The 12,287-nt window shown below is 41.5% G+C and overlaps 1 protein-coding gene across 1 annotated transcript in view; it reads left to right on the forward strand.

Moving 5' to 3' along the window:
* ZDHHC2 (zinc finger DHHC-type containing 2) overlaps positions 1-8,588 on the forward strand; it is a 50,838-nt gene extending 42,250 nt beyond the window's left edge. Inside the window, exon 12 of the mRNA XM_019553357.1 lies at positions 5,835-8,588. The gene's annotated coding sequence lies outside the window, so the exon portion shown is untranslated. The remainder of the gene's footprint in view (positions 1-5,834) is intronic.
* Positions 8,589-12,287: the final 3,699 nt, after the last annotated feature.

The following is a 12,287-nucleotide window of genomic DNA, read 5'->3' on the forward strand; positions in this document are numbered from 1 at the left end:
ATGCACACATTCTGTCTTTAAAAAGTGACATGCAATACCCTCATGTGGATAGCCTGCTCTTCTTCAAGAAAGCCTTCAAGTAGTGTCCAGGCCATAAGGTCCAGTACAGGGAGTCGCTTGCCAGGCAAAGTGGGGACCCACATGCAACTGTGTCACTGCCACCAGAACTAGGGCTCACAAGGTGGAATTTGTGGTTCAGTGTGATCTGTTACCACACCAAGAATATACAGTACTACCGGCAATTTGTGTCTGAGGAGCTGGAAATCACAGCTGGCACATGGCTTAAGCAATCTCCTGGAGCAAGGAAACATTCAAGATCAAGTGAAGTTTGTGACAGAAAATGCCACCCAGTCTGTGGAGCATCTAATGTGGTTTGAAAGCTGATAGGCTGTAATCTACCATGCACATAAGCAGCTGATAGTTTTGATAAGTTGGGTCCAAGATACCAGTATCACAAGAATCATCAAGCTGTCATCGTGAAAACCAGCAAAAAAGGGACCTGTTCCAGGCAGTAGCTGTTAAATTGAACGAGTACCATAAAAGTACAACCCATTACTACCACCATGGCTTATACAGCTGGCTGCCTTCTTAGTGCTTAGTGCTTTTCCCAGTCAGGTGCCTTGGAGCAAATGGAGTGAAGGAGACCTAATAAGAAGCTGAATCCATGACTTGGGCTCAGTACAAGTGCCAGTCCTGTTTTTTGACCCTCAGCTACTGAAATCAATCCTTGGATGGAAAAAAGAGCATGTCAAGGAATGTGCTCCTTACACGAACTTTGTCAAAGAGTGCCAGATGACTGTGACTGTTACTGCATTTTGGGAATCTGTTTCTGTTTAGTTTCAACATCTGTATGCCCTGATAAAACATTGTCTCACCATTCCAACCAACTCGGTTGATGCCAAGCATGTGATCTTACTGTATGGACAAGAGACAGAGGATGTTAGTGGCAACTGCCAGTGGATGCTGCATGCTAGCATTTAATAGCTAACATGAAGTGCCTGTCTCAAGGTTAGTACTGGGTATTGCTAAACTCTTTTTTACATTGTTAATAATAACATTATAAATGTATGTGGTAGAGTACCATTGGGGTGCTCACCACTTAGTGGGCTGCAGCAGGCTTTGGAGGAGATTGCAGAGTAAACAGCAGGGAGACCCTCTCTCCCCCACCCACCCCCCTGTAGTCATTTTAAGGGGGAAGGTGTGTAGCCGTGCACTTTTGGGTGCCTGCTACTTTAAGGATGAGAGCAGGCAGGTGTAGGCCAGCCCTGATGAGGTAGCCATTTTAGATCCAGGCCCACAGGGCCAAGCCAGCAGTGTGTTGCCAGCACCTGAGAGAACAACACCCAGCTTAGCTGCTGCTCACAACACCTGGTGATAAGGGAGGAACTTTGGGAATAGTCGGAGATTCCTAGGGGCCCAGTGGGGTCCCAGGCCCCAGGAGGGAAGACTTAGGGCCCAGCCTGGGCAGGGGTTTATGGTTTGCAGGCCTATACAGGGGCTTGGTAAGCCCCTGATGTGGAACAGGGGTGAGGCTTGGGGCTCAGGTGAGGCCAAGTGAGAGCAGAGCCATGTTATTAAGACCTCTGGGGCCCTGAGTAAGTCCAGAGTGAAAGGGCTGTATGGTGGGGCCCAGGAGGGGACCCCTACTGCTTAAGCTGCTGGGGTGTTCTGATCCTAGCACCACGACTGGTCAATGCAAGAGGGAAAGGGCTGGAAGGCTGAAGGGTAATAAAGACCAATGCGAGGAGCAAGCCTGGGCCATGATGGGCTATCTGGCACCCTGACTGGCCTGTAGGCAGGACCAGGGCCTAAGGTGGCTTAAGGTCCCCTCAGTGAGGGGGGGCATCATTGTCTAGGGGGAGACAGCTCAGTGAGACAGCAGGCTGCAACAATGACACACAGCCCAGTAGGGGTAAGACCAAGGCAGGTAGGCCTGCTTGATCCTGGGCATGACCAGAAACTGAACTGTGCTGGGGAAGAATGGTCTGGTGGGGCTGTCCATGGTGGGACAGTCCCCCACAAATGCCAGGCCAGTTGCCTCCCCAGTGAAAGGCGAAGAGGGGTGCCATAAAACCACAGCCCCCACATCCTGGCGTGTTACTTAGACCCAGGGACAGGTATGGGGGCCAGGCATGTCTCCGACCACCTGAGCCCCATGGGGTGCAAGACCCTGGAGGCCCCAATGATCAGGGAATGTATGGAAAGCCCTAGTGAGAGGGCATAAGTGTGAGATCCTGGTGAGAGAGCATAGTTGGAAGGCCGTAGCAGGAGGGCATGAGTTAAAGCCCCAGGGAGGGGACACTTAAGCCAAGGAAAGTCTATGGATCCCTGAGGCCACAGTTGGGCCAGAGGCTGAGACCCCACTAAGTCCTCAGACGTGTTGGGTCAGAGGGAGAACTTGGTAAGCCCTCAAATGTGGTGGGGCTCAAAAGGGCAAGTAGTCAGCCCTAAGGAGGGAGCAGGAGTAATGAGTTACCCGGAGAAGGGCTTGGGTCAGAGCTCCACCCAGGACAAAGTGAATTGGCTCGTCACCATTCAAATGAGGGTCACAGCAGGGCCCGAGAAGCTGCATGCTGGCCAGCCAAGGAGTGTGAGTAGGCAAGCCTAATGGCCTACACAGTTAGTTGCTCAAGGGAATAGGCTAGGTTGGGTGTGGCCCAGTGAGGGGCAGCATGTAAGAGGGCAGAGTGTGACAGGCCCCAATGAGAAGGGGGTGGTATGAATGAGGCCCAGTGGGGTGGAGTGAAAGGAAGAATGCATGAGGTGTAGCAAGGGGCTGAGTTTGGCCCAGCCTCAAGCTGGAGCATAGAGCATCTTGAGGATGCCATCTGTGAGCCATAGGACACAATAAGGGAAGATTGGAGTTGTGTACAGCTCCCCCTGGCATTGGGGCAGTAAAATGGGCAGCCTTCTGCATTTTATACACCAGTTTTAGGAACAGCAAAGTCATGGCAGGTGAGATTGGGTTAACTGCCCTACTTAGACAGGAGGACAGGCTGATGTGATACCCAGCCCTGGGATGGCCCCCTGTCACAATGTAATTATAGTAATGTTATTAGTTAAAATTCATGTTGTGTATAGCTTTACTTTCATAAGACATTTTAGTTTAGAGTTTAATTGAATGCTTAATGCTTGCTTAACTTCACAGTTAATGTTTTCTTGGGTAATTATGCTGCGGTTTCAGTCCCTCAGCCAGTCAGCGGTGAGGGGTGGAACCATTGGGGCCCCTTGGCCAATCAGTGAGTGGGGTGGGGGAACACCACAAAAAGACTGTTAAAATGGCAGCCAGCACAACAATCTGGCTGTGAATTTTGGACTCTTCAGCCGCAATATAGGTAGACCCCTACATTGTATATGTGACCTTCTAAGCATTTACTTTGCTTACAGTTTGGAGGTTAGCATAACCACAGCATTGATGTTTTGCAGCCAAGAAATGATGTGACAGTATGTTGTGTGTGACCAGTTGATGGCTCATGGGACCAAGGGAATGAAATCCTAAACTGCAGAGAAAAATAAATGGTATTCTGATGGATATTGTCAGTAAAATATAAGATTTCTCAAGTCAAGTTTGCGCTCAGTTTATTCTTTAGGGGGAAAAAAAATAAATTTACGTTTTAAACAAAAAAAGAAAAAATGATGCTAGTCCAAAGCTGCTAACGCTTCAAACCTGAACACAACTCACACAGTGTAGCACCATCTCAACAACATTAAAGTCGTCATTCCAACAGGATCTTGGGTTGCCAGACACCCACAGAAATTCATTCCTACCCCTTTGTCACTATGGGAAGTACACTCTCAGCTCTCTCCAGAAAAACTTACACAGAGATCTAGAAATCCCAAAATGTTAGTAGCTAGAAACCAGTAGAGTATGTGGAGTGGACATGTGGGCCATATGCCCTAGGCACCGCCTATAGGAAGGAACCCCAGGGAGCCATGCAGGAAGCAGCTGGCACAAGTAGTGTCACAGAGTGCAAGGTGTTCTGGGAAAATTGTAGCTTTATAGAGTAGCAGTATATTTTGCTGGTGCCATGGGGAGAACTGACCCCGTTTTTTGCTGCCAAAATCAGCAATGTTTTGCCCTCCCAACATGGGCTTTGGCAGCAAAAAATGTGGTGAAAGTTGCCTTTCCAGTGACAATGAATTCCACTGGTGCTCTATAGGTTTATGATTCCCAGAACCCTGTAAAGGTGTTGGCTTGCTGGCTGCCTTTGCAGGCTGTCTTTGGTCCTTTGAGAGCTCTTCAGCCAGTCCTGTATACCAAAGGTGGCATTTGAGCTAAACAAACAAATAAGCAAATACAACTCTCGACTCTTCCCTGATTGGAAGGAGAAGCCCTTTAGCATTGGCCCTGTACCACTGCATGGTGGTTGCTGGTGGCCAGCTTATCTGGGGTTCAGTCTGCCTCCTTCCACATGTTGCTACTTCCCCTAACTTCCTCCTCTGTCCTCTGGGGTTTTAATTACTCTCTCATCATTAATTACTCTCTCATCATTAGATAACCCACAGCTGAGCTTCTATAACAGGGTTGTCTGCTCCCTCTTAAAGGGTCAACCCACCCTGTTACAAATACGTCACTCTCAATGAGATACATTGCCCATGCCACTTCTTGTTGCTGTTCCTGCATTTAGTCTAGTGGGGGAAGGGTGAGAGAAGACTGCCCAGGTGTGTTCTTTGAATGTTATGCCTCTGCAAGAAACAACAAACAGAAAATCCCATAGCCATGACAATTACCAACATACAAATGTTATGCTTTCAAAGCTCCTACCCCAACATTAATATTCACAATGAGACGCATTTATCAAGTAAATAATGCATAATCAATAATTTAACACATTTAAGCACATCTTTTCTTGTAAATGTTCTGTGAACAGTGTATGCATTTTTCAGTGCATTCATAATCTGATTTATTTCAATGATTTTTTTTCAGTGAATTATTCCTGTGTGTAAACAGCTGGCAAACAGCTAGTTAAAAAACAATATTTGAGCTTTAATTTTTGTTTGTATGATTCATATGCTATTGATCCTGTTCCTGAATTGGATGAGTAACTTAACTAGCTTTCTGATCTTACTAATTGTGTTGTGGTTTTTTTGAGCTTTCATTTAAAATTAGCTGCAACTCTGAGCTTTTATATGAATCACTGGCAGGAGATTCACTGGAAAAATAACAAAAAAAAAGGGGTTGAGTACCATTAATTTGTACTCAAATTTTATTTTGGTGCCTATTGCAAATTTTTGCATGGTTGATAATTTTATTGTTAATTGCAAAGCTGTATATTTGTGTTGACTAGGTTTCATTTATGTAAAACTGTTTTGAGTTGCTATATTCTACTTGCCAAAGTTCAGAAAAAGTGAATGTAGTGGATGTGACAGGCACAGGGCTGACAGTGGAAACTGAATTCTTCAAAGTATCATTCTGTCACCTGGGCTGCAATGCACATCCCTGACAATGTGCCATAAACTTGATTGTACCACTAGTCAGGATAAGAGGTTAGTCTATATAGTCATTCATCCACTAACACTACAAAAAAATGATTGACATCAGTATTTCTTGCAACAGGAGTTTAGTTATACAGATAACCTGTAGGAACTGAACTGAGGTTATTGTTTAAGTTCAAGTAACAGTGGACCACAAAATAATAGCAGCTTTTGATCATTACGAGCTGAGACTGATCGATGTGAAGGGCATGCTCTTGCCAGTTTCTAGTTGATTTATTTCCCTTGTACATTCAAATATGACTGTTTTTCCTTGTAAATTACTGCAAAAATATAATTAATATAATTCTTAAATTTCCCTGTGCTTTAAAAATGTGTTTGGATTTTATGTTCTGTTCCAGTTCAAAATAAAGCTGTTGATGGAAGGAAGGCATGTCTTCCAGAAATCAGCCTCTGTTGGCCAGCTGTTCCTGTCTGCTCCTGCGTGGATATGCTCAGAAAAATATTGACAGCTCATTAGCTGTCTCCATGTCATTGCTTGAAACATTGACATTTTTGAATTGTATAAAGAATGTTTCAGCTTACACAAATTATTGTTAAAATGGTAAAGGAGATTCTGAGTATTATAAATAAGAATCAAGATTGACTGGTGGGTTGGACAAAAATTACTATTGTGCAAATTCTGTGACTGATTTTTACTTTTATTATGATAGCACAAGAAAAATATAAATTCCTTGCATATAAACCAAACTATTACAGTGGCCATAAATAAGATTGAGTTTGCACTGCTGACTTCATTCATGGAAAAAGTATTATGTGTTTATTACTGAGGATTATCTAGCTTGCTGATTGATCAGGTACCATGTTTTCATTTCAGTCTTAAATAAGCTAATTCTCATTTGAAACCAAACTGACTGAAATATTTTAGAATGTTTTGGTAACTTGATTGCAAATTCCATCCCCTTATTTTCTATGGACAGATCTCACCGTTGAATTGTAAATACTCAGTTGTTGGAATAACTTCTTATTTGACTGGGTGGTATGCTTACTATCAGAGTTAATCTTAATTCTGAATAGAATAAGAAGCCTATATTAAAATGGGCTCTCTCTAAAGGTTCGTGTTTAGATCGAGGCTTTCAGTTAGAGCTGCACAGTGCAATCAGTTTCTGTGCTTTGATTTGGAAAATAACAGAAAAACAGTGTGTGGTTTTAATATTGCTTACAGAACATTTGAACCAAAAAGCATACTCTAAATTGTGTTTTTCAAGAAACACCATCACCCAAAACCAGTCCACTTCTTATGGCATGATAATGATTTTACCTTTTCTTTCTTGTATTTACTGTTGTATTATCAGAAAATAGTGGTATGTACATACAAGAAGACTATATTTTGTTGACAAAACATAGCATTTATACTATTGCAGGGACATTGAACATCTGATCAAAAGCCAAACTGATTCCCATGAAAAAAGTTTTCAATTAAACCAGATGTGTACATTTTCAAAATCAGATACTGGCTTTCATAGGATCAGAGTTTTTACCAGACAGATTTTAAAAGACGTATTAATTTCTAAAGACAAGGAAGCTTCAGTGACACAAATCTTGTGCCTTTTTATGCACTTCATTAATGGTACTGCAAAATGTTTACATAAAATGCATGGTAATCATGCTAATTTCAAAACAATTCTTAAAATTGTTGGCTTATACTTTCTAGACTAGCTAGAAAGAAAGCTTTAAAAAATGACACTTGAGGTTATGGAATTGGTAGACAGATGAAGCAGATCTGCAGATTTAGTCCTTGGAACTCCATAGAAAGTCTAATTGGATTACAGAATTAAGTTTAAAAAAGTGTGGACAGACGGAACAATTCTGCTGCTGTTAACTGTTCTGATACAACTTTTATATTTGTCTGCTCCTCTGTAGGAATAAGTGAGGCTAAACAGTTTTAACTTTAAACCCATTCCGTTCTGGTCTTGCTCATTTAACAATATACAATTTAGGAGATGAAATGGTTGTAAGAACAGCAGGTATTACACTCTCACCCAGCAAGTTCCCCTTCGCCTTCCTCCTTTAAAATGATTTGAAGTTATTTTGTATATTTATAATTGCAGGAAGAAAAAAACCTTTCTGAAATAAACTGTATTTAGATCACAGGAACTGGAATAAATCGGAATATATTCTTTTTCCCTTTTTGTTTCGGTATTGTTTCAGAAAACCATTATCATTATACCTATTTTACAGCAAGTAATTCCAGATTAATCCAGTTTTTTTCCTTTGGCTCACTTTTTTTTAAATGTTCTTCGTAAAGTGATAATAGTTGATCTGACATGGAGTACCAGTTTTGATATATCTTCAATTCATAGTTTTAACATTTGGGGTTTTTTTATAAAGGCAGGGTAGGGTTTGGGTTTCTTTTTAGTTTTACTGATCTGAAGACATCTCAGATTCTGTTACCAGAAGTGCCAGAATATGATCCCTAAATGTAACATTTTTAAACTAGTCTTTGAAGTTAGCACATGGTTTATGTGATGCACATAAACATTCTGAAACAGTTTCCATGGTACATTCTTTGTTCAGTGTTATTCTGCCAAGAGCTTATTTTGTATCAGTGTTTTATTTAAAGGCTGGTAACTGTCAGAAGTAGCAAATGAATATATCTTCAGTTCCTAATGTTGTTGTATTTGTATACTCCTACTTGTTTTCACATAATTACTGAGCTGTGGGGTTGTCTTTCACAGAAGCGTGCATTGAACTTACCTACATGTCATGTCACACGGAGAAGGTGGAATTCTGTTTAATGCGACTGGCCTAGTAAGGAGTTGTACCCAAACATAGATCTCCTACCATCTCCATGGAAAGTAAGGGTATCAGCAGCCTCTGTAACATCAACCTGCCAACTCCCTTACCCCCGCTCTCCCCATTAAGAACCATTTTAGGGGAAGGGTGTGGAGTTCCTTGCAGCGTATCCATCTACCACCTTTTATAAAATGAGGTGATCCAGCTCTAGGGTATCATTTCTGAGTATGGTCTTGACTTGGGCACTACTTTGCTTTGTATGTGGGAGGGAAAATTGAGTTATTTAAAAAAAACTCTATGGTTCAGCAATTATGTTGTTACAATGCAATTGTGAGGACTTTTGGTATTGGGAGCAAGAGCACGATAATGTTGGCTGTCAGATTACATTGAATCCTGTGTTTTACATAACTATGCTAGGCACTTTATGTAAGTCTGCAATATGTAAGACTCGGTTTTGTTTTGGTTTTTTTACACGTATGAACAAAATGCTGTATACTGATTGAAACAGCCTGAAAATGTTGTAGACATTGAACCTCATCCATGGGCTACTTTTTGTAAAATACAGCTTCAAGTTTGCTATGTATAGACACCCTTGCACACCTCTGTTGACATGTAATTTTAGTGGGTTACAGGATGAGCATAAGAGTCTAGCCAAGCAGACCTGGACCCATAACTAAATTGCAATTAAGTTACTGCATATGGAGACAACTATATATATTGCTAGATACTCAGGTTTGTGAATAGGTTGAAGAAAGTATTAGTAGAGTAAAACAGGCAGTAAATACACAGATCCTGTACTCAAATTATGTAACTGAAAAGTTTTGTTGTAATTTCTAAATTCTCATCAAATGTAAAACTATTTTTATGAAGAACAGAGAGAATCTAAATGTTAATGAGCTGCTCCCATTAAATCAGTTTATAACTGTAAATTAGGTACTGCCATGTTTTCAATATATACTTGAAAGATCTGTTTGAAAAGAGAAAGGGGATTCTGAAAATAGATTGCAGTCTACAGTTGAGAGATTAGTTTTCAAGTAAAACTAAACTAGCATACAAATGTTGGAACGGAAGTTGAATATATTAGAGGAATGCAAGCTAGCCTTTTTAAAAAATATATTCATTTTTAGTAGGTGTTTGAAGTTTTTACAGGCATAAGTCAAATGTTAAGGACAAGTCTTGAATCAGAATCTGAGACTGCCAGGATGAAGGAAGAATGTGGTTGAAACTGCTCATATTTTAGTGCATGATGCTACTTAGCACACTACTTTTAACCACTGTTTCTGCTACTTCCCTTGATTGTCTTGGTCCCAGTGTAATGTATGGGCTGAAATCATTTTTCTAAGTGTTTCTACCTACATATTTTGGTGTACAGACTTAATAGCTATTAATGTAGTATATATGTGATTAAATGCTTTGTGCAGCAAATCTATCATACACATAGTAGAGGCAAAATAATTTTTAACTCTCTTCTTCCATCCTCATTTCTGTAGCTTAATGGCACTTACTAAAAATTAAGGGAGGTAGTTAGCTGTGTTTAGTCTGAAGTCAGGCAGAAGGCATCTTAGGGCACCTATACATGTGCAGTGAGGCTGCTCCGACATGCTGTAATTTCTGCACATTGGAGCAGACTCAGTTAATCAAGTCTGCCAGAGCATGGTAATTACCTCAGTCGAGCAGACTCCAGCATCACATGCATCAGTGTCTGCACATTGAAAAATGGCAGTGGGGGGGCTCAGTGAGCTTTAGTTAAAACACCTCCACCACCATTTTTCAGCATGGGAACGCTGATATATGTGACACTCCAGGCACTTTAATTCGAGCTGCTCCAAGCATAGGTGACTAGTGGGGGGGTGCACGTGCCCCCAGATGGCCGACACTGATGCTGTTGGTAGGGCTGGTGTCTCCCATCCCCAACAGGGTCAGTGGCTTCTACAGGTGTCCCCCCAGATTCAGGAGGTGCCAGTCACTCATGGCTCCAAGAGACTAGCTCTCTAGAGACTAGCTGGTTTAGAGAGGCATAAGCATTTGTAGGCAACAGCCTACTTCAAAGCTCATGCCTTTGAACCATTAAAAACAAAAGTTTTATGCAAAAAAGGTTTTATGCTCACTCTGTAATAATACTTCAGCAATCATTTTACAGTGTGGCAAACATTGATGGAAGTAAATGGCCCATAATTTACCAGCAAATAAAAAAAAAATTCTTTCAGTGATGTAATTAAAATTACTTTATGGATAGCGTGTTCAGATTTTTCAACGTTGTCAGTGTTTCAGGGCTGATTCTAGGGAACTGTGCAATAACTAGCATGTATTGCACAGTCGATCATCGCTTCCGATTGACAATTTGTGTTTGAGTATAAGAAAAAGCATTTTAAATTATATTTTGAGTACAAGTGACACCAAACTACAAAGTCACAAAGATTTGTCAAACTCCTGTGCTATACAGTTGCTTGTGTCTTTAAAAACAAAAAAGTTTAGTGTTTGACCTGAAAGTTCCTGAGGTGCCTGCCATTCTGCTTTTACAGGTGTCCATCTCCTGCCTAAAACCTCATTGGGATCCCAAAACTGAGCAGAACAACGCCTAATTCTCTGAAGGGGTTTGACCTAGCAAGATCAGGCCTCTTGCAAAATGCAGTTACAGCCACTTTCTTAAATACGGCTGAAGAAGCCCAGCTCTTACGTAGTGGGCTAGTGGTGAGAAAACTCATCCAGCAAATGGGAGCCGCAGGCTCAGTGGAGGGGGTTTGAGCCTACCTCTTACCTTTTTGAGGGAGTCCTAATCACCTCCCATAAAAACTGTGACGCTATGCACAAAGGAATTTCTTCACAAGGACAGAAAGAGATCAGAGGACCAGAAACTTTGGTTATAGCTGGCAGTTTGGGGGCACAGGGGGAGAAGTTTGTACCCTGCTTCTGCAGTCTATTTTGTATCCTGTTTGACTGTGGAGATGCAATGAAACCATGAGTGCTTCACTCACTGAGACCTCCCTCGTCCAGTGGTAGTCATGTTTTACAAGGACACAGTGAGCACCTTACTTGGTTCATATAAAGAATATCTGTAAACACCTTAGCTCCTTTGTGCAGATTGTATTTTGTCCACTAGGTCCAGCAACTCTCAACTCAACAGGCAGTTTTTGGGTTTTTTGATCTACCACACTGGGTTTTTTTTATTCTACAAGTTAGACACTGCAGTACAAAATTCTTCATTACATCCCGATCTCTGTTACTGGCTCAGTGAAAACAAGAGTTAAGAACAACCTCCATTCAGTTGTTGATGTATTTAGTTCCTGTCTTTTATTAGCAGTAATGCTCTGTGATCCGACTGACAGTAGGAAAGCCTGAGAGTAGGGCACCTTAAGTCCCTTGGGCTGGTGATTAATTTCTCACTTGTTCTCTACTACTTGTACCATGTATTAAGTATGTCTACATGGCAGCATAGCATAGAGACAGCCAAACTAGTTCAGATAGTAGAGACAGCTTAGCTGTAGAAGGACAGCCTCCCCCACCTTGGCCATGTATACTCTGTACAGGAAGAAATAAGTAAGGGGTAAGAAGTAGCCTTCTCATGTTGCAGCCTTTTGTTTATCCTTGGCCTACATTTGAAGCCTAAAACAGGTCCCATTCAGGAGGGTAACGTCTACAGGACAACTGCCTTAAGAAAATATGTTGAGTATTGCACATAGACTTTAAAGCAGAACTGTGGCAGATACTACTTGAAGAAATAGCTAGGGTGAGTGGAGACGGAAGTAGTGTTTTGAAGATGAGGTTAAAGAAGTGATATTAATGAAGCAATACTGAGTTGTTGAAAGGAAGAAACAGTGGACCAATTAAGGATTTCAGTGTAATTACTTCATGGTAGCTCAGCTGTAGCCAATGTCAGACTGGTCCACAATCTTGTTTTGTCCTTCAGTGAGCCTGATTCTACAGGTGTTTTGATTGCCAAAAAGTGGATTTAAAAAGGTATGTTTTGAGGATGACTGACTAACTGCTAGAGTTTCTTATTGTGTATTAGAAGCATTCACAGGATATGACAGTAATTTTATACAAAATAAAAGCTCTCA

This window comes from Crocodylus porosus, unplaced genomic scaffold (assembly GCF_001723895.1).
Source record: "Crocodylus porosus isolate Cpor-Errol unplaced genomic scaffold, CroPor_comp1, whole genome shotgun sequence".
Classification (NCBI taxonomy): domain Eukaryota; kingdom Metazoa; phylum Chordata; order Crocodylia; family Crocodylidae; genus Crocodylus; species Crocodylus porosus.